This window comes from Sceloporus occidentalis, unplaced genomic scaffold, assembly GCF_023333645.1.
Source record: "Sceloporus occidentalis isolate IW3139 unplaced genomic scaffold, rSceOcc1.0.p SCAF_1, whole genome shotgun sequence".
NCBI classification, from domain to species: domain Eukaryota; kingdom Metazoa; phylum Chordata; class Lepidosauria; order Squamata; family Phrynosomatidae; genus Sceloporus; species Sceloporus occidentalis.
The window spans coordinates 32,619,222-32,641,875 of record NW_028316981.1 but is presented as its reverse complement, the minus strand read 5'-3'; positions in this window follow the sequence as shown (position 1 = coordinate 32,641,875).

Below are 22,654 nucleotides of genomic sequence, written 5' to 3'. Positions count from 1 at the left end.
ACAGATTCCTGATTCTTTGTCTCACTCCTAGTCAGCTGCTAACAACAGGAGGAGTGTAAATGGTTTTTTTTTTAAATAAAATCTTTATTAATAACTTCAAAAACACATATACAATTGAAACACATTCTTTACAATATACGAGTATCATATACACCCCCCCTCCCCTTTAACTTCCTAGATACTATGTACTCTACCATTATTTTAGCTCAATTAACTTTTAACTAACTCTTAGCACTCTTATACATTCTCAAGCGTAGGATATAAAAACCCTTGTTAGACTGAAAGTTATTTTAACCATCATAATATATACATCAAATGTAAGGACATTATATAATCAACATATACCAATAACAATTTCCTTTCTCTATATTTACTTCCTCTGTTTTTTCTAACCTTTCCATCTTTCTCCTCCATCCTGTAAATAATTTGACCATGGGAGCCATTCCCTATAGAAGTCATCCAACGTGTTTTTCTCCAACAGCGTTGAGAGTTTGTCCATTTCATATATTTCTGCTATTTTCAATTTCCAGTCCTCCAAGGTGGGTATTTCCTCTGATTTCCATTTCCGGGCGATCACTAATCTTGCCGCCACCGAAAGATAGAGCATAAGTTTTTCCCTTCCCTTCCCAGAGTCCTTCCCCTGAATGTCTGCCATATCAAGAAGATACACCTTAGGGTCCAGATTACCTATAGTTCCCAACATTTTCCTTATTTCCTCATGAATTTGACACCAAAATTTATTTATCTTTGAACAATTCCACCAACAGTGGAGATATGTACCTACTTGCGTTTTGCACTTCCAGCATTTATTGTTCTGATTATACATCTTGGATAGCTTGTAGGGCGTAAGGTACCATCTTACTAAGGATTTATAGATTGCCTCTTTAATATCCACACTAGGGGATATTCTCATTTTTTTTATCCATACTCTCTCCCAACAGTCTAAATCTATAGTTCTTTTCAAATCTATAGCCCATTTAACCATGTAATCTTTAATTCCTTCCAACTCCAACTCGATATTCCTAATCATGTCATATAGTTTAGTAATTCTTTTATTTGGGTCTATAATAATCCTTTCAAATTGTTTGTCCATTGGTGCAAATCCTATGGTTTTGGTATCCAACCAATATCTTTCCTGTAATTGTCTGAAAGAAAACCAGTCACACTTAAATCCTTCCTTCTCTAACTATTAATGATTTCATACTTCTATCCCCCTCTCTACTTTTTGTTATATCTCCATATGTAATCCATTTCTTTCGTTTTAAATCCATTCTATTAAAGTAAGCTTCATTTGGGGAAGTCCATAATGGTAGCAGTGGGCACCATCTTTTTTTGTATTTCGACCAAACTCTATTCAGTGATTTTCTTATAACATGATCGTTAAAATTTTTATCTACTCCAATTTTTCCATAAACCAAATATCCATGAAGACCAAATTTAAGGTCAGTTTTTTCCAAATTAAGTACTCTATTATTCTCTAATTTAATCCAATCTATTAGCCAGTCTAACACTGCCGTGTAATAATACCATTTAAGGTTTGGTAGTGCTAGGCCCCCTTTCTCTATAGAGTCTTGCAATGTCTTTGCCTTAACTTAAGGAGTGTAAATGGTTTTAACAGCAAACGGATGCTTTGGTTTTGCCCTCTTGAAAGAAGCTGCTACTTTAACTCTTTGCAGCAGTGCACTGGAAACCTCTGGGCACCGCTTTCATTTGAGGAGCTCCATCAGATTAGACTGCCAGAGATAAACCAAGTAGACTGAGCCCCCTCAGGGCCATAGGCTGTGGCAGTTACTTCTGTACTTTGAATCATTCTTCTAATTGCTTTGCTGGACACAGTTCAAATTGTTGTATTTCAGATATCTTGTTTGAAAATGGTATTGTTTGAGGTCTGTATTCAGTATTCCAGGAACTGGGTCTCATTAATAGTGTGTACAAAGGTAATGACACCACCAGCGTTGCTAGAGCTGAGATGATGAACAGGATTTTTTCCCCATGGTTCCGCTTTGGTTTAAGGAATATTTTTTTGAACGTGGTAGGTAGACACATGCAGACTCAGATATGCATACATATGCACTCAGGGTAAGTAATAATAAAAAAGAGTCTCTGCTTTTTCAATCGTATTTCTTAGAAATGGAGGAGAATCTACAGCTGGCTTTGGAGAAATAAATCAAAAGAAAAATGAAGGCAAACTCAAGCAAAGTACTGTAACAGGTTTGCTGTCTGAGTCCTGTACATATGGCTGTTAGAGTCCTAAATAACCTAAAGATATCAGATCCTGTCTGATCTTGTAAGCTAAGTAGGGTCAGTCCTGGTTAGTACTTGGAAGCGAGACTGCCAATGAATAGCAGGTGCTATAGGCCATATTTCTGAAGAAGTAACTGACAAAACCTGCGTTAGGAAGACAACTTGCTCTCTCGATCCCTGTCCCTCATGGCTAGCGGCTCAGGGGTGTGTGGTTGTAACAACTCTGTTGCACCACCTAATTAATACATCACTTAGGGAAGGGCAATTTCCATCCAGCTTAAAATTGGCCATTGTAAAACCGCTGTTGAAAAAGCCCTCCCTAGACCCCCTGATGCATAATAATTATCGGCCTGTTTCGCTATTGCCTTTTTTGGGGAAGGTGATCGAGAGGGCAGTTGCAATCCAGCTTCAATCGATCTTGGACAATACTGATTATCTGGACCCATTTCAAACCGGGTTCCGGGTGGGCTATGGAGTTGAGACTGCCATGGTCGCCCTGGTCGATGATCTCTGTCTGGGCATGGACAGGGGTAGCGTGTCCCTGTTAGTGCTCTTGGACATCTCAGCGGCTTTCGATACCATTGACCATGGTATCCTTCTGGAACGCCTGAGGAAGTTAGGTATTGGGGGCACTGCGCTCCAGTGGTTCCATTCCTACCTCTCGAGCAGATTCCAGATGGTGCAGCTGGGGGACGTGTGCTCCGACAACAGGGCACTTACATCTGGTGTCCCTCAGAGAGCCATTCTGTCCCCCATGCTATTTAACATTTACATGAAACCGCTGGGAGAGATTATCCGGAGACATGGGGCGTGGTGTTATCAGTACGCTGATGACACCCAAATATATTTCTCTGTGTCTCCGACTGATGCAGTGATCAGGGATGGCATCTCTCCTCTTGATGCCTGTCTAGACTCGGTAATGGGCTGGATGAGGGAAAACAGACTCAGCTTGAATCCAGAGAAAACGGAAGTGCTCGTGATAGGTTCCCCCGGTCCGGGATTGGAGGTTTCTCCACCTGTCCTGAACGGGGTCACGCTCCCCTTGAAGGACTCTGTCCGCAGCTTGGGGGTGCTCCTGGACTCGTCGCTCCACCTTACATCTCAGGTGGATGCGACGGTCCGGAGAACCTGTTATCAGCTTCGGTTGATACGCCAGCTGCGACCCTTCCTGGGCCGGAGGGACCTTGAAACGGTGGTACATGCCCTGGTAACCTCTCGTTTGGATTTCTGTAATGCATGGGGCAACCCTTGTACCATTCTCGGAAGCTACAGTTGGTTCAAAATATGGCAGCTAGATTGGTCACTGGATCTTCCAGGGCCACCCATATAACACCGGTATTAAAAGATCTACATTGGCGGCCTATCCACTTCCGAGCGCAATACAAGGTGTTGGTTATTACCTATAAAGCCCTAAATGGCTTGGGCCCAGGGTACTTGGAGAACCGCTTCTCCCCTTATAATCCACCCCGCACTCTCAGACCGGCCGGGAAGCATCTGCTGAGAGTTCCAGACTCGAAATATGCCACAACAACGCGTAGAGCCTTTTCTATCTCAGCCCCTCAGCTCTGGAACTCGCTTCCCAGTGAGCTCCGCTCGGCCACCTCCCTTGACTGGTTCAGGAAGGAGCTAAAAACCTTCCTGTTCTAACAAGCTTTCCCCTAAATGCTCCTTTTATGGCCTCCCTTCTCCCCCCTCACTGTTATTGATGTTGTACATCATAAGCTAGCTGGATATTGCTATATTGTTTAATTGTATTTGATGTTTTGCTATTTTAATGTATTTTTGCAGTGTTATTGTGTTTTTATCTTGTAATGGCACTTTTTGTAACCCACCTTGATCTCTGGAAAGGCGGGCTATAAATAAATATTTTATTATTATTATTTATTAAACCATCTCTGAGTATTTTTTGCCTAAGAAAACCCTATGAAATCCATTGGATTTGAAATCGACAGGTGACTTGAAGGCACATTCACAGATGCACACACACTCACACAGAGTGTCTTTAAGCCTCCAATGACTTTATTCCAAAGGGGGCTGAGTACTTCTCCTTGCTTGGAGAAATTGGGATGTGTACAACTTTGCTGATGCAATCTTATGCCCACTGCCTTTGGAGACAGTCTCACTGAATTAAATAGAATGTACTCTTCAAATGCTCTTAGGAACATAGTATAAATGAGTCATATTGTCTCTTTTATAATGAGTTTGTCAAGCAAAACAGGCTTTGTTAAAGTAAAAGAAGGGTAACAATAACATAAGGGCATGTTTATACACTCCACAGTGGTGGAAAGGGAAAGGGGAGGCCTTGGTAATATAAAGTTTCTACTATGCATTGTTTTTTATGTGGGGCTGCCCTTGAAGATGAGTGTCTGGGAGCTCAGTGCAAAATGCATTAACTAAACTGTTAACTGGTGCACCATATCAAGATCATTACTCTGATACAGAAAGATCTGCATTGCTGCTAATTACTTTCTGGGCCATTACTTACCCTATGCTCCTTTTAAAAATGTAAATAAAAAAATTTAAAGGAAAAATTAGCACTCAATTTCTTACTAGCTGATGGTTTCCATTTTGGATTTGCTTCCTTGTGCCCTAGAATGCTTGTGTTATCTAAAGGTTATCTTTTATGTTTCATCTGTGAATCTCTTTCTGCTGTGTTTTCTAGCAGTACAAAAAGCAAGCACTGTGATTCGGGAAGGATGTATTAGTCTATTTCCAGTCTTCATTAGTTTTACATATGTTCATTTATACATTTGTTTCATCCTTTCAATAATCTGCTATCTTGTTTTTTTTAAAAAACTGGCATTAAAAGTTATGTTTTAAATACATAATTTTGATTGTATTTTGCATAAAATACATATTAATACATATGTTTTCTACTATATACATTTTATAATGTCTTGGTAAATTTTTTTAGCTGAGGACAATACCACAAAACTGAGACCTGGCTGGGGATAGGTGAGAAATGTGTTTCATTTTTTGAAGATGAATTATCTAACTTCCATGAACTAGAACCAAATGTGGATATGAACAGAACTTCTGATAGAAAATCTGTACTATTATAAGCCTCTAGTGTGATCTGTCCAACAAAAATACATTTGATCTGGATGTGCTATTGAAATATGTGAATAAAAATGCATATATTTGAAGAGCATGCACGTAGAGGTTGGGGGGGGGGGGGCTCATAACTCCATTTCTTTCAGAAGGGCCAGCATTGACAGAGGACTACAGGTTCCCCACCACAGCGGTACCTGATGGGATCAAAATGAAGAATGCATACAAAATTGTATAGCTTTTGCAAAAAGTGCAAAGCAGTACACGTGAGTTTCCTTGAACAGAAAACTATGACAAGGTGTCATGGATCTTAATAAGAATGATCTTTGAAGTAAAAAATCAGAGAATCTCAAAAGAGGAATGCTGTTATCGTTTGGACTGTGTTCTTATTTAGGGATGGGTAAATCACCAAAACTGATTTGTACATCCTTAGATAACAAAAACAACAACAACCCAACTACACAAAAGATAACAGCATTCCCCTCTTACACAGCCTGGGATGTGTAAATGAGTTTATATCAGATTTCACAAAGGCTGCATTCCTCAGGCAACTCTTGTCAAGATAGCGTCAGGCTTCAGTTTCGAGTCTTAAGATGGCTGCATTTCCTCCAATGTGGCTCTCCTGTGGCTGTGACACATTTTGGAAGAACTGGATCAATTATGATGGACAAAGAATTAGATTATAATGGGTTCTTCTTTGGTTTCGCTCCCCCCACTGTCATATACAAGCGAAGACTCTGCCCACCGTTATTTTATTATTGTAGTATTGTTTTTAGATTTTTATTGTCTGTAATTTTAATGGATGGAACTGTTTAATCCTTTTTTAAGGGGGGGAATTGTATATATTGTATTTTTTAAAGGTTGTACGCCGCTTTGATTGTGGAAACAAAAAGCAGGATATAAATTAAAGTTTTATTTATTATTATTTATTTTTCTCTCCCTCATCCTCCTGCAATTCTACTGGAAATGTGGGGGAAATACACCAATCCTTGTCTATATGAGCATTTGAATTATATACATAATACTCTCCAACATTTCACAGATGAAAACTGGGATACATGTGGCCAACTAACATCAGAGTGTGGTCAAGATGGCAAAAGTTATTAATGAGGAAGAACACATAAGGTAGGAGAGGTTGCAGTTTTCTTTAGCTGGGGCTTACATGAAAAGGAAAGATTTCATGCCCTCCTCTCTTGCTAATTCAATCCAGTGCAACCTGCTTTTGCACTCTGAACTCAGTTTATAGAATCATAGAATAGAATGATAGAGTTGGGAGAGACCACAAGGGCCATCCAGTCCAACCTCGTGCCATGCAGGAATATCAATCAAAGCACCCCTGACAGATGGCCATCCAGTCTCTGTTTAAAAACCTCCAAAGAAGGAGACTCTGCCACCCTCTGAGGGAGTTTATTCCACTGTCAAACAGCTCTTACTGTCAGGAAGTTCCTCCTAATGTTGAGGTGGAATCTCTTTTCCTGTAGTTTGCATCCATTGCTCTGGGTCCTAGTCTCTGGAAAAGCAGACAATAAGCTTGCTCCATCCTCAATATGACACCCATTCAAATATTTAAACAGGGCTATCTTATCACCTCTTTACTTTCTCTTCTCCAGGCTAAACATACCCAACTCTATAAGCTGCTCCTCATAGGGCATGGTTTCCAGAGCTTTCACCATTTTGGTCACCCTGCTCTGGACACTCCAGCTTGTCAACACCCTTTTTGAATTGTGATGCCCAGAACAGGCTACAATATTCCACATGGAAGGAAACTGAGGACAAGAGGGGGAGTGAGAGGAAGAGAATAGAACTAGGACATTTTAAAAGCAGCTGAAAAAATGGGATGGAAGAGGATTGCTCATTACTATCTCTCTCAAATTGGGACAGTTGGAGGGTCTGTGCTCTTTATTGCCCCCTCCCACTTAAGTCAAATTAAGTATAGCATTGGAAGAGTTTTTAAGTTCTAGCACTACAGTTGAAGCAAAAAATGCAGTAGTGTTAGGATTTTCTTCCCCATCTGTTTCCCCCTCTTGCTGAAATCCTCCATGGCACCCAAAACTTCTTCTGAATGGATCTATAGCCTCCCAGAGGAATTCCAGAGGGCACCAGGAAAATCAGGGGAGAAGGAGCATCACACCCTTCCCAATTCCAGTTCTTGAACTTTCTAGCATGAGCAGAGGCACACCACTGGATGCTGCCTAATAACTATAAAATGTTTTGTGTGTGTGTGTGTGGGGGGGGGGGGGTTTGGACTATGTGGCCATGTTCTGGAAGACTTTATTCCTCTTCTTCCAGATCATGGCCCCATAGACCAAAAAACCCCACAAAAATCTATGGATGCTGGAAGTGAAAGCCTTCGACTTCACAGTTATAAAATGGAATGCACTTGATGGGTCATTTCTGCCCTTTCCTCATTTTCCAGCTCCTTGTAGCAGACTGAACTGTTGACCTGTCTATTTAATCACTACATTTTCCATTAATATTATTTAAAACAATATCTGGTGTTGTGAATTCTCACTCATTTGATGAAACCGGAACAACAGAAATTAACGGAAGTATTTTTCTTTTTGGCTTCAGTGCCTCATTAGGAAGATTTATGATCAAGAGCTGAGCAGAGAAACTTCCTTGAATTATGCTGAACTTCTAATGATAAAAAAACCTCTGGGAGGTCATGGGTATTGGAGCTTTAATACCCTTACAGGACCATCTGGCATTAGATTACATGCAAGGAAATAACAAATTCTGGCAGTAATATTCATCTCCATTAACCTAAAATGCAGGCCAATATGATTATAGTGAAGGAAAAACTCCTATTAGATCGAAGGTAAATTGGTTTATAAAACTGAGGACTTAAAAAATGGGCTTTGCCAGCTAACTATATTTCTTTCTTTCTTTCTTTTTTAAAGTTTCACTGAAATAATTTAATTTGTTTTATTTTTAAGGGTGAGCTGAAACAGGGTTACATTTCAATTAAAAAAGTCACTTCTCCCTGAAATGCCTGCTTGTTTTGGCAATTGTCTGAGAAAGGACCAGCAAAATGGGCTGCAAGGGATGCTTAGAATGAGAGCCAGATGAATTGACCTCAAATGGGTTATGTGATATTACCATGAAATGAAATTGGCTTGATTACCTGGTGGCTTTAGGATGCGTAAAAAGGGCTATCATATTACCTCTTAACCATCTCTCCTCCTGGCTTCTTAAGACACTTGTCATTGGACTTGGTTTCCAGTCCCTTCACCATTTTGGTCACCCTCCTCTGGACATGCTCCAGCTTGTTAACATCTTTTTGGAATTGTGGTGCCCAGAACTGGACACAGTATTTCAAGTGAGGACTGACTACAGCAGATTAGAGTGGCACTATTATTTCCCTTGATCTAGACACTATACTTCCATTGATGCAGCCTAGAATTGCATTGTTTCTCTTCATTGGTTTTAGTAAATCTCTTTATCGTTGTGCACTAATCACTGGGCAGTGGCACTAATGGTTCTGTGTTTCTTTTCCCCTCTTCCTTTGTTTCTTGTATTTCTTTAACTGTGTGGAGTGTTTGTCTGTCATCCATTGTTTCTTCTCCTTCCGGCGGGCTTACCCACCTGACTTTGTATAAGAGCTCAATTAAAATGAAATGCTCCACTTCCTAGTTCATGATTATTATCTTGCTATTATTCTTATGTAATTTTATTTATAATGTTAGTATTTTATTGATTGTAAATTGTAATTGTATTTGTATGTGTATGTGTATTCATTTTATTGGATGTAATCCCGCCTCGATCTGCAGGGAGAGATGGGAAATATAAATAAACTTATTATTATTATTATTATTATTATTATTATTATTATGGACCACAGGTATCATTTTTCTCCAGTCTTCTTTTACTGTCTTCCTGATTTCTGTCCATAGTTCATCTGGTTCCCAGTCTACCAGGCTTAATAATGCAAATTTATTTCTCACAAATCTGCTGGGATGTTCTTTAGATCATATTTTGGCAAGGAGATTGATTTGGTTTCTTCTTCAGCTTTATTCACACTTTGGATATTAATAATTCATTGGGCTCAATATAAATCCCAATGAAGGGGACACCAGGGATTGTAATGAACACCATTAATCTCCCATGCAAGCAAAGTGATACTCAAATTGTTACAATAAAGACTTTTACCACATTTGGAGCAAGAAATGCTAGATGTCCAACCTGGATTCAGGAAAGGAAGAAGCACTAGAGATTATATTACCAATATATGCTGAAGAATAGAGTACACCAAAAACGAAAATCATCCTCTGCTTTATAGATTGTAACAAAGCCTTTGATTGTGTAGATCATGAAAAATTATGAATCAGTCTTAAAGAAAAGGAAGAAAAGGGTGTGATTGTCCTGATGTACCTGTACTCAGGACAAGAGGCTACTGTCAGGACAGAATGCAGAGAAACAGTGGTTTCCAATTGGCAAGTCAGCCAGGTAAGACTGCATTTTATCACCCTGTCTGTTTAACCTGTATGCTGATTGTATCATACATAAAGCAGAATTAGACTCTATCAAAGGAGACATGAAACTGGAGGAAGGAGCATCAAAAATGTAAGATATGCCGATGACATCATACTACTAGCAGAAAATAGCAAAGACTTGGGACCATTACTGAAGAAAGTCAAGGAAGAAAGTGCAAAGACAAGTTTGCAGTTGAACATTAGGAAAAACAAAAATAATGACCACAGAATATTTATATAACTTTAAAGCAGATGGTGGAGACATTAAAATAGTTCAATATTTTCCATACCTTGACTCAGTCATTAATCAGAATGAAAACTGCAATCTAGAAATGAGAAGAAGTCTAGGGAGATTATCACACTGCCCTTTTTCGTCCTTCCGTCCCGACCTTGGAGCGGGATGAAAACTTTTAATCATGGATTTTATCACACGCCTCCATGTCCAGGTCGGAGGCATTCTGTACCTGATCATGGCATCCTGTACCCAATCCAGACTTCTGCCATACTTTGCAAAGAATGGGAAAATCCAGTTCTTTCAAAAAATGCTGGAGAAGTCCAGATCAGGTACAGGATGCTTCCAATCTGGACATGGAAGTGTGCGATAAAATCCATGCTTAAAAGTTTAAATCCTGCACTGAAGTCAGAATGGAAGGATGGAAAGGGGCAGTGCGATAATCTCCCTAGACTTGGAAGGGCAGCTATGAAGGAACTAGACAAGATCTTGAAGTATAAAGATATATCGTTGAATTTTAAAATTAAAATTGTGCATGCCATTTTATTTCTAGTTTCTATATATGGTTGTGAAAGCTGGCCAGTGAACCAAGCTAGTAGGAAGAAAATTAACTCATTTCAAATGTGGTGCCATGGACTGCTAAACCCATAGACAAATAAATGGGCCCTAGAGCAAATCAGGCCTAAATTCTTCCTAGACACTAAGATGACTAAACTGAGACTGTCATATTTTGGCCCTTTCAGGGGAAGATGTGATTCACTAAAAAAAGAAAAAAGAAAAAAAAGAATGATGCTTGTTAAGGTAGAAAGCAGTAAGAAAAGAAGAAGACCATATTACAGATGGATAGACACAAATTTAGGAAGTCTCGACCAGGAATCTGCAAGGCTTGATCAGGACTGTTGATGGTAGAATGACCTGGAGGTCTCTCTTTAAAGTTGTCATAAGTCAAAGTCGACTTGATGACAGTTAACGAAAATGTATCTAAATGTGTTTTATCCTGTAATGTGCACTTTTCTGCATATTCTGGTACACGTTTGAAATAATCTGTTAAGGGAACTGCTTGTGAGCCAAGCGTTAGACCAATATGTTTGTATCATACTGCTGCCCTTTTATGTAGACAGAACAAAATCCCCCAGTGTTTCTGGTCTTAAATTATTCTAATATTGTTTATGAGCTAAGAATAATGATTTGGTATTGCTGTCTGATGCATTTCGGAATGTGAGAGTCAAAAAGTCAAGCATCCCTAACTATTTCCTGCAGATCCCCATCCTCAGGCCCACACCCATCCAAGGGGTCTGAGGGGCAAAGCAGTCAGGCTAGCAGCTACATTTTCTTTACCATGTTATAGTGTAGGGTCAGTGCAGGGAGTCCCATGGACCAGAGTTTTTAGTATCAAATTACTGGTGCAGTGCTCCTGATTTAGATTAGGACTATAAAAGCAGCAGAGAGTTTAAACCCTCCTGTCACCTCATGTTGTGCAGCTCTGCCTTAATCTAGACTAAAATAGGGCTGTGGGAGATAGCTACTAAACAGGACTTTTTGAAATAAAAATCTGTTATGTACCCCCAGAAACTCTGGGTACTTTGCATAAGACGTTTGTATTCAGAAATGGATTTCAGAATGCAAAATATTTGTCTATCCAAGTCCCCTTTCCCTGTTTGATATGTTTTTTTTAATAAATAATAAAATCTAATTAAAATAATAATAATAAAAAAATACCGGCACACTGTGCCAGTTGCAAAAGTCACGGATGTGCACAAAACAATCTTGCCAAGTCACAGCTTTTCTTGTTAAATCAAAAATAAGATGCAAGCAGTCTCATCTGTGTATAAAAGGGGATAGCTACACATCTGAAACAAGACTCATGTCTTTCCCAAGAAAAAAAGCCTTCTCAGTCCTGAATATTTTCCAGGCATACTATGAAATCTTTTAAAAGGTTTATTTAGGCAGTCATTTTGTTTTAGTTTTTAAAGCAACACTTTGGGATATTCATTTCTATTATTATTATTATTATTATTATTATTATTATTATTATTATCCCTAACCTATAGAGTACATGGCAAGTTTTACAGTTAAATGGATGAGTTTATCCACAGCTCAGCCAGGAAATATCTCCTGAAATTGGTCTTGCATCTTGGATGACCAAAAGGCATACCTTATGCTGTATTTTGGTTTGACTCTAGTTAATGCAATGCAATCTCCTTGGGCAAGGGTCAACAGGGGTTTTCTGATTTATAAAATGCCTGCGTACCCATGCATTTGACACAAGTGCTTGACTGCATGTGCAGATGCTGGTCTCCATCCAATACTAAATGGATATGCAAATGAACATTTAAAAAACCCAACTCCTCGGGATATTTTGTTATGAATGAATGAATGAATGAATGAATGAGCTGAGGGTGAGAAGGATCAATGTAGCCAATTTATGGTTCCTCTATTGAAAACAGAGCCCCGTCCCCAAGCTAGCTACTCAGTTTACTTCATTCTGGCTCCCTGCTCTGAATGGGACAAGAATGGGGATTAAGGTGGCTTTAAACTACTTTTGCATTTCCTGTATTCTGGAGCTAGGCAGGAGACCTTTATGAACCCTGGGAACCAAGTAATAGCCAAGTCTGGTGTGTTCCACCATGTCCCATCGACTGGGGTGAAGAATGGTGGGGGGCTAATATGGATTTCTTAAAGCCCTGAGCAGGGGGTATTCTTTGGGGGGAGTAGGGGGCCAGCCCCCTATGCAATTCCTTTTAAGCTGTCAAGACCAACATAAAAGGAGTGACCACATTAAGAGAGGACCAGATTCCCCAACGTGGCAACTTCATGGGCTTGTGGTCTTAATTGACTGTGCATTAAAGCTGTATATGGGCTGACAGCTCTTTTAACCCACAGTGAAGGCCTTCATCCTTCACACTCTTGAAGAATTAAGGAGATAGCTGAACTCAGTGATAACCGGCCGCTGATACTATGAGGGGGCTGTTGTTACTGTTTTGTGTCCCCCCCCCCCCTTTTCGTCTCCAGTTTGTGCAACATTCATTCTGACTGATTTATGGTTACAGTTGGAAAACAGAACCCAGAACAGCCTGTTCTCTAGTGCTATTGCCATAAATAAGCATACATCATTGTGAGTATCTGGTGTGGTTTTTTTGTATGTCTCTTTGCACCGCACAAATACACACAGAGATTTTTTATTATCTCCCCCCCCCCCCTTCCAGGAGTCTTGAAAGGGAGGGAGGGAGGGGGAGAGAGAGAGAGAGAGAGAGAGAGAAAGTGGCTGGCAACAAAAGGAAGTGCTCTAACAGGAACAAGAATGGAAGAGGGCAAAGGGCAGGAAGTTGCTAAGAGACCATGTCAACCCAGAGCAGGGAATTAATGTTAAATATCAAAGTGACGATTGGGAATGGCGTGTTTTTTAAAGAAGGGTTTTAGATACCAAAAACGAGAGTCTGCAAATGGCATCTGCTCCATTTAGAACTGTGTGCTTTCTAATGTTTAGAATAGTTTGGCTCCACTTCCTACCTCTTAGCAGCAGCATGCTTTGAAGAAACAAGAACAGAATAAGTTCTTTACATTAGTGCTTCTCAGGCTGATGTCAGGCACCAGCATTTGCCCCATCATTGTTCCAGGGACTGCCAACATATTTGGGTGCATTGGCTACAATTGCTTCTTTCCTAGAAACTCTCCTAGAGAGTGTGGCTGGTAGCCTGTGTACCCTCACTGGTCCACGGATCACCACTTTGAGTAGCTTTACCTCAAGAAAAGCTTAACTTTAGTAAACTCAGATATAGTAAATAGCTTTGCCAGAAGTGTGCATCCTCATAAAGTAGCTAGTGAGAGGGCTGAAGATATAAATAATGGCAACCTTATATTAAAGATAATAACAGCCAAGAAGATGGGGCATACATTTCCACCCAACCTCACATCCCTCAAAACCCAGCAATCTTGCACTAGAGCAGTGGTTCTCCACCTTTGGGCCTCCAGGTGTTTTGGACTTCAATTCCCAGAAGCCTCAGTATGCTCATTGTTCAGGAATTCTGGGAGGTGAAGTCTCAAAAATCTAGTGGCCCAAAGGTTGAGAACTACTGCACTAGAGACTTCCAACATGGCTATTGAGTTTTTAGTACAGAGTGGGGGTGTGAACTCACAATGACAACTTCATTATCCAAGTCCACTGCTGGAGAACCACTGTGAGATTCTGGAAGATGCCTTCATCATTGTGCATTGAGCTACACATCTGTCTGCCTCTTCTCCACTCTCCATGGCTATATTGGGTGGCCTAAGCATAAGATAGGTGAGGTTTGGGTTGTTGTGCAAAGGAAGGGTTAAATTCCTCCCTCTTCAATTACAGTTAGATTCTTTATGCATTAATTCAATCATCTTGAAAAAAATTTAAATTAATTTCCAAAAAGCAGACCTTGATTTTGCAATTTTATATAAGGGGCACCATTTTACTATGCCATTGTATTTAATGGGACTTGTGCACCCACAGATTCTGGTATCAATGTCAGGTCCTGGAACCAAACCTCAGCAGATACCAAATTCCTGTTGTACTACAAAAAGGAACTATGCCAGCATTATGCCACTGTCACTAACAGGATGCCAGCCAAGGTAATAGTGACAACCTGTAAAATGGGACAAGTGGAGTAATACATCACTTCCTGAGGTTTACTTTTATCTGCTGCTTATCATCTCATATCCTTGTTCACTAAGAGAAGAAGGCTGCATCCTAGGTGAGTTGCCAGGGGTTGGTTCCATGCTCTCATTTTATTCATCTATTTAAAATACAGTGACACAAAGTAGAGCAAGCTGTCTGATCTCCTGAGACTCAGGGGAAGAGATTAGTGGGAACAAGGGCAAACAGAGCAGCTAAAGAGGTTCCTTGTGTCACATCACATTGTCCTTACAATCTGTGCACCTCATACCACACATGGTGCATAGATACACAGATGTATGCATGCAATTGTTGCCTCTCTTCGTCACCTTTTATCAGTTCATTGTGCTTGCTAGACACACAGAGGCATTCTGTGTATGTGTGTGCCTTCAAATTGCCTGCAAACCTATGGCAGCCCCATTAATTTCATAGGCACAGAATACTCAGATGTAGTTTGGCCATTTCCTTTCTCTGAACACCTGGTATTCATTAGCAGTATCTCATCCAAGCACTAACCAGAGATGACTATGCTTAGCTTCCAAGATCACACAAGATATGGTGTGTTTAGGGTATTTAGGCTTGGGAGAGCATAAATACAGTGCGCTCACTCTATATGCGGGCGCGCCATATGCGACTTCCACTTTACGAGGAAGCTGCACTGCAATACAGGGAATGGCGCACACACCCATGGCACACACGCACCGCACCACACCGCCATAAACGTGAGCCCCATTCTATTGAATGGTGCTTGAGTTAATGTGGTATTTGCCTTGCATGGGGGGAGGGTCCAGAATGGATCCCCGCATATGGCAAGGCTGCACTGTAGGAATAAAGGGAAGAAGAATCAAAGAAAAAAATGTGTGAGATAAACAAAAACAGAACCAGCTAAAACAAGGAGTAAGAAAGAAAAGGGAAAAATCCTGTGTCAACTCTGGAAGCCATGCCCTACGAGGAGTAGTTTAGGGAGCTGGGAATGTTTAGCTTGATGACAAGAAGGTTAAGATGGGACACAATAGCCATGTTTAAATAGTTGAAGGAATGTCATATTGAAGAGGGAACAGGTTTGTTTTCCATGGCTCCAGAGACTAAGACAAGGGACAATGGATTCAAATTACAGGAAAAGAGATTTAAAGATTTAAAAACAATTAAGGAATGTATGAAGTTAAAAATGTTAAACATTAAAAATATTAACATGTAATGAAATACTATATACAAAACTTAAAATCCAAATCGCACAGCATTTCAAAGCCCAACCGTCATAAATAAACAGTACAAAAATGTTTTTACCTGCTGGCAGAAGGAAAGCAAGGATGGAGCTATCCTGGCCTCCCCAGTAAGGGATTTTCAAAGTCTAGGTCTGGAGCAGCCAGTATGAAGGCCCCATTTCTTGTTCCCACCAAACAAGTCTGAGAGGGTGGTGGGACAGAGAGAAAGGCCTCTCTAGATGATTTTAGAGCTCTAATAGTCTCATAAAGGGAGTCCTTTGAATAACATGGGCCTAAGCCGAATAGGGCTATATAGATCCAAACCAGCACTCTGAATTGTGCCTGGAAACGGACCAGCAGCTAGTGGAGCTGTTGCAAGAAGGGAGTTGTGTTCTCCATGTAGCCAGACCCTGTTAACCACCTAGTTGCAGCAGTTTGAGCCAACAGAAGTTTCTGAACACTTTTCAAAGGCAGCCCCATGTAGAGCACATTACAGTTATCCAAACGGGATGTAACCAAGTCATATTACCACCATGGTCAGATCTGACGTCTCCAGGACTTCTCCATAAGGTTTGTCAGCCAAACTGGACTGTTTGTCTAGTGTCAGACCCTTAAGTTCATCACATGCCATTTCCAGACCGTTCTGGGCACTGGATGGGATTGGCATGGAATGGGCAAGAGCAGGTGTTACCGCACAGGAGAATGCCATTGATGCCACTGGGAGTCTCCAAACCATTCCTCAACCATGCTATGGCAGCCAATTTTGAAGAACAGTTCGATAAACCTCTATCTTGGACCTCCTATGGGGCTGCTTCAATCTTTCTTCCATATTCTCCTTAAACTTGTGTTTCAGGTGACATGTCCATGGCCTTCTATACCTCATTGCTGATCAAATGAGAAATTTAAAAGAAGTTATTGCCCATGAAGACAAGATGTGTAGATCTTAAAAGAACTTATTTCTGTTTCCCATTTTCTCTAATTAAACTGAAATGAATATTACCTTCTTTTTATTCTTTTTTTGCCTAGCCTTGCTTGCACAATGTTTCAAATCCTGATTGTTCTATTTTTAGTGCTACTTACACATTCTAGTTATCATCTCTCCTAGATTACCTCCTTTTCATTAGCAAGCAGTATCTTCCATTGCGCAAAAGGCTATTTGAATGATATCAAACATCATGGGTGAACACTGCAGATGAATCAGCCCCTTCAAGTTTTCAGTATAAATAGGTCTGGTCCATGGAAAATGTTTGCACATCTTAGCCATAAATTATGTAAGTTGAAAGGGTTGTTGCAGGTAGATTGATTCTGTCAAGAAGGAGGGGAAGAACCCATGCATTGAACTTCCTGCTTTGATCCCAATGCCTGGGCATTGCTTTTATTGATAAAACACTCTGTCAGGAGGAGTCCCAGATCATCAATAAAGAGAACAGAATGACAAGCAAGAGAAATGAAGCCAAGTGGGGGAAAGGAATTTGAGATTGTGATGGATAATTATTCCGGGGGAGAACATAGAATGGGTTTATCTGCAGGCTGCGCCATGTGTAAGACTTGCAGCAAAACCCCACACAATGGTATATCTTTAGATAACACTTTGAAGCTTGGAAACATTAGTTTTTGGAAGTTTCTACAATTGAATGGCCAGTGGATATGTTGGCTGGGGATTTCTAGAAGCTGTAATCAAAGAACAAATTTGTCTAAGGTTCGGCGGATCCACTAACGCAAGTACAAGAATCTAGGTGTAGTGAAATATATGTATGTACCACATTTTTCAGAGAAATGCTCCCAAGATAGTTTAAGTAAAATAAAGCAATTTTAAAGAATGGTCTACAAAGTTGTAGAACAAAACACAATAGAAAAAACAGTTAAATCTAAAGTGTGGTTTGCTGCTATATTCCCATTCTGTCCTATTTGGCAATGCTGTGTTGATGTTACAGACTACATATGCATTGCAGAATTAATGTAGTTTGATACCTCTTTAACTTTCATGGCCTCATGCTGTGGAATTCTGGGATTTGTAGTTTTGTGAGAAATTTAGGCTTTTCTGTCAGAGAGCTCTGGTGCTGCAACAAAGTACAAATCCCAGGATTCCATAGAATGGAGCCATAACTGTCAAACTGCATTAATTTGGCAGTGTGGTAGCAGCCCCAGATGTAGTTAGATATAGATCACATATACATATAACAGGTTCCTGGGATCTGTATCTTTATCATGTTTCTGCATCACCAAGAAATATCACATTCCATTTTTTCTGTCTCTCTGTACATCCGTAATCTACATACTGTGTCTTGTAGTGTATAGTTCATATTATATTGTACTCAGCTCATAGTGTCTAGTGGACCCCTGCAGATCTAGGGGCAGATTCATGTATCCAGTTTTCACTTTGTCCTCAATACGTTTTATGGAGGAAATAAAAACAAGCTGGAATAGTTGCAGCTTCAAATGGAGGTGGTAACTCCCTGGAGGCCAAGATGACCAAATTGAGGCTATCGTACTTTGGCCATATCATGAGAAGGCACGACTCACTGGGAAAAAACAATAATGCTAGGAAAGGTAGAGGGAAGTAGAAAGAGAGGAAGACCACACACCAGATGGATGGACTTTCTTAGGGAGGTCACAGGTAAAGGTATGAGTTTTCAAGAACTGAGCAGAACAGTGGAGGACAGGGAGTCTTGGAAATGTCTCTTCCACAGGGTCACCATGGTTGAGATTGACTCGAGGGTGGTTAACCACAAACAAAAAAAACACCCCTTACTCTGCGTAAGAAACATGCTTTCCCAAAAGGGGGTTAAACATCTAGTTGGGGAAATAGCTTCTAAAAGTTGGTTTTTTGGACTGCACTTCCTAGAATCCCACAGTCAGCAGAGCCATGCTACATTACGGTTCAGAAAGTTGTAAAACAAAACAAAACAAGCAGTTTTTCAAAACTCTGGTTAGCGATACTTCTGATGTGGTGGCAAAAGTCTTCCATCTTGGCCCAGAATATGGATGATTCCAGTGAACTTCTCTTCAAAAATGGAGGAAGAAACTTTACATGTCTATAACAGGGAGGAAAACAGGGACATGTCTCTACAACACTGTATAACAACATCCAAGGCTTCTCTCTCCTTGCCTGTCAAAATGACACATTGTTTCAACTTTTGTTTTTTAAGGTACAGTGGGACCTTGTTAGCAGCTGGGGTTTGGTTCCAGGATCCCCTGTAGATAACAAAATCCATGGATGCTCAAATCCCATTAAATATGACGGCAGTGAAAAATGATGTCCCTTATATAAAATGGAAAATCAAGGTTTGCTATTTGGAATTTATACTTTTTTGGAATATTTTCAAACTTGAATCTGTGGATAAAAAATCCGTGGATAAGGAGGCCCAACTGTAATAATTTTCTCATAAACCTCTGTGTGGTTTATATAGATGATTTTTGGTTGCAGTATGTTGGATTATTATTCCCAGTATTCAAACAATGTTTTATCATTGTAAAAACATAATTCTTTCCCAGCTAGTATGCCATTCTTTCCCAGCTAGTATGATCCTGAATAAAATATGAAATGTACTTACATATATTTCTTAACCACCAACTGTAAGACCATTTGTGACAATTATGGAAGAATGGACTAGACCTCTACTGATGTTGGAGCAAAGCTATTAATACTGATGAAATGATTATTCTACATCTTAATCCCTTGTACATAAATGTTTTAAACAACCACTTCCTGTTTAGGGGGGAATTGCTGAATTGGCAAAACAAGGTGGACTTGTGCAGATGCACCTGCAACTAGATGGTTTATCCTTGCTTACCCGCCCAACCTGCACTACAGTTAAACACCATTTTCATGTGTGTTCTACAATCAGCTCCACATAGTTTATTCAAGACAAGTCAAAATTCATGCCAGATTAGACCAATTTGAAAGTAGCATCAATATGTTTCCTTGCATTCCTTGTGGAAGGCTTTGACTAGGACCAGGCAGGGGAGCTAACTAGTATGGAGCATTGCAAATGGCTGCCAAGGTTTATTAGTGGATGCATGCAGTTTTGGTACCAATATCTATGTATGAAGCCAGAAGCACCTGTTCATCTTGAGCCCTGAAGTGTTCCATAAGCCTACAAACTTCCCCAGCAGAGAACTGACTCATGGCGAAGTCTTTTTCTCTTTCTCAGCTGGTTCAGATCTGGCATGCCTGATTCCTGGCAGCTTTGCTACAGACAGCATATTGTTTTCAGTGGAGTAGCAGGGGAGAATCTGTACAAATGGCAACAGTTCTGAGGGACTCCAGCATCTAAGTGAATCACTCTCTTGGTGGTTTTGCTGTGTTGATTTAATGTCATATTCCTGTCTAAGCACTGGCTTCCCAATGCTGCAGCTAGTAAATCACCCAGTTCCTTATAGATCCACTAACATTGTTAAAAGGTGCAGAGACAGGCTTTCACTATGATGTGCTATGACATATGTAGCAAAGGAGACCCTGTGGCTCAACTCAGGTACTATCCAAGACATCACAGATCAGATATCTGTGGCAGCTAGATGCTAAAGTTTGCATAGGCAGATTGTCCCTAATGGATATATGGAAAACAATTCCCTTTTAAGCACATAAAGAAAATGCAGGAAAACATGAAAGGGTGTGTTATGTGTAGGGGAACTCAAGCCGTGATCCAAGTCTTGCCTTAAGTGGGGACAAAGAGTATATTTGGCAGCAGCTGTGTCTATGCATACAGCACGTAATCTGTATCTCTGCAGGACCACACAAGTTCATGGCAGCTCTTAAAATCCCAATCTAGTAGCACTTGAAGCAGCTGCAAAGTCATATGACCCCGTGGCACCTGGGAAGTGATGTGAACAGGGATCAAGACATCTGTTAGGCTATTTCTGGAGTCTTTGCATACTCCCACTGCATACAGGAAGATTCTTGAAATGCTCCAGTAATACATTTTAAGGCCTTCCAACCTTGCATCAACTTTTCTTATACTCAAGGAGATTAACTTTGGAGGAGACAAGTGTATGTTAATGGTGGAAGAGAATATGTAATATTCAGGCAGCCTACAGCAAGTTTGAATAACTTGATGCAACCACAGAAGGTACATTGTCAAAACTACACATTTTCCTCCTCCCTCTCCCCCCTCCTCTGCTGGAATCCTCTATCATGACAAACATTACATAACTTGCATTACAGACCGCCAGATTGCGGTGGTCTGCTGCCACCGCCAGTTGCTGCGTCTGGGAACTGCAGCAGCCAAATGGCGCAGTTCCCGGACGCAGCAAAGAAGGAGCGCGATCTTGCTCCCAGAAGAAACGCCGCGAGGTGCTAGTTGCGCACTCGCGGCATCACTTCCGGGGCACCACGTGCAGACGCAGAGCGTCCGTTACGTCAATATAGCAGCGGCTGTGTGCAACGGCTGCCGCCATTTGTTACGGACTCTGTCCGTAATAGGAGTAGGGTCATCTGGAAGAGACGCCCCTTTTTCAAAATGGGACGTCCTAAGGACATCCCTTATGGCAGTGTGTAACGCGCCTTTGTGTACACCTAGCTACGTAGGAGAGGTGCTAAGGAACCCTGATCGTGAACTGAGAAGATTTGTAATAAGACACCAGTAAGATTGCCCCAATGTACACTGGTACTCCCTAGCTGGAGTCCTGATGCACATCAGTCCCATTGTGCATTGGTCCCAATGTGCACTGGTTACTTTGCTGGCTTTTCTGCATAGTAAAATAGCAGCAGCAGCCCTTTATTGTATACAGGCATTTCAGAACTGCTCAGTTCTAATTCCTGCAGATATTATTGATTGTGTGTACAGCACTGTGTAAATCTACAGCACTATATAAATAAAGTATAGTAATAATAATTGGCAAAGAAGAGAACTGCTCAACAGGCACACCTCACCCAGGCATCCTGCCATGTAAAAAAAGCAGCCTTTCGCCTTGTATGTAGTCAACGCCAACAAAAACTCCAAGACATTCAGAGCAAGTGGTGGATCAATTTAGCAGAAAAGACACAATGTTGTGCAGATCTGGGTGATTCCAGAGGATTTTATGAGGCTCTTAAAGCAGTGTTTGGACCTACATATCAGATCCAAAGCTCCCTATACAGTACAGATGGTCAAACACTAATCACAGATAAAGCTTTCATTCCGAACCGATGGGCTGAACATTTCCAAAGCCTCTTTAGTGCCAACCGAGTAGTCCTAGACTCAGTTATTCAACATATGACACAACAACCGATGAAGAAGGAATTGGACATAGCTCCCACTTTGGAAGAAACCGTTAAGGCCATACAGCAGATGAAAAATGGCAAGGCTGCCGGGATTGATGGAATTCCACCTGAAGCTTGGAAACATGGAGGTCATGTACTCCTTGCTAAACTCCATGAGCTCCTTGTGAGTTGCTGGGGAAAATGCGAACTGCCATCAAATCTCTGAGATGCAGTCATCATTACCCTGTATAAGAAAAAAGGAGCAAAATCGTATTGCTCAAACTATCGGGGTATAACACTGCTCTCCATTGCTGGAAAAATCCTTGCAAGGATACTGCTGAACAGATTAGTTCCTGCTATTGCAGAAGAACTTCTCCCTGAAAGCCAATGCGGCTTTAGAGCTAATAGGAGCACTACAGACATGGTATTTATTATTAGTATTATTATTAACTTTTATTTATAAAGCGCTGTAAATTATATTTGCCCTTAGACAACTGCAAGAGAAATGTAGAGAGCAGAACAAAGGACTCTATGTAACATTTGTTGACCTCACCAAAGCCTTCGGCACTGTGAGTAGAAAAGGTCTGTGGCAGATCCTGGAATGACTAGGATGCCCCCCCCCCCCCC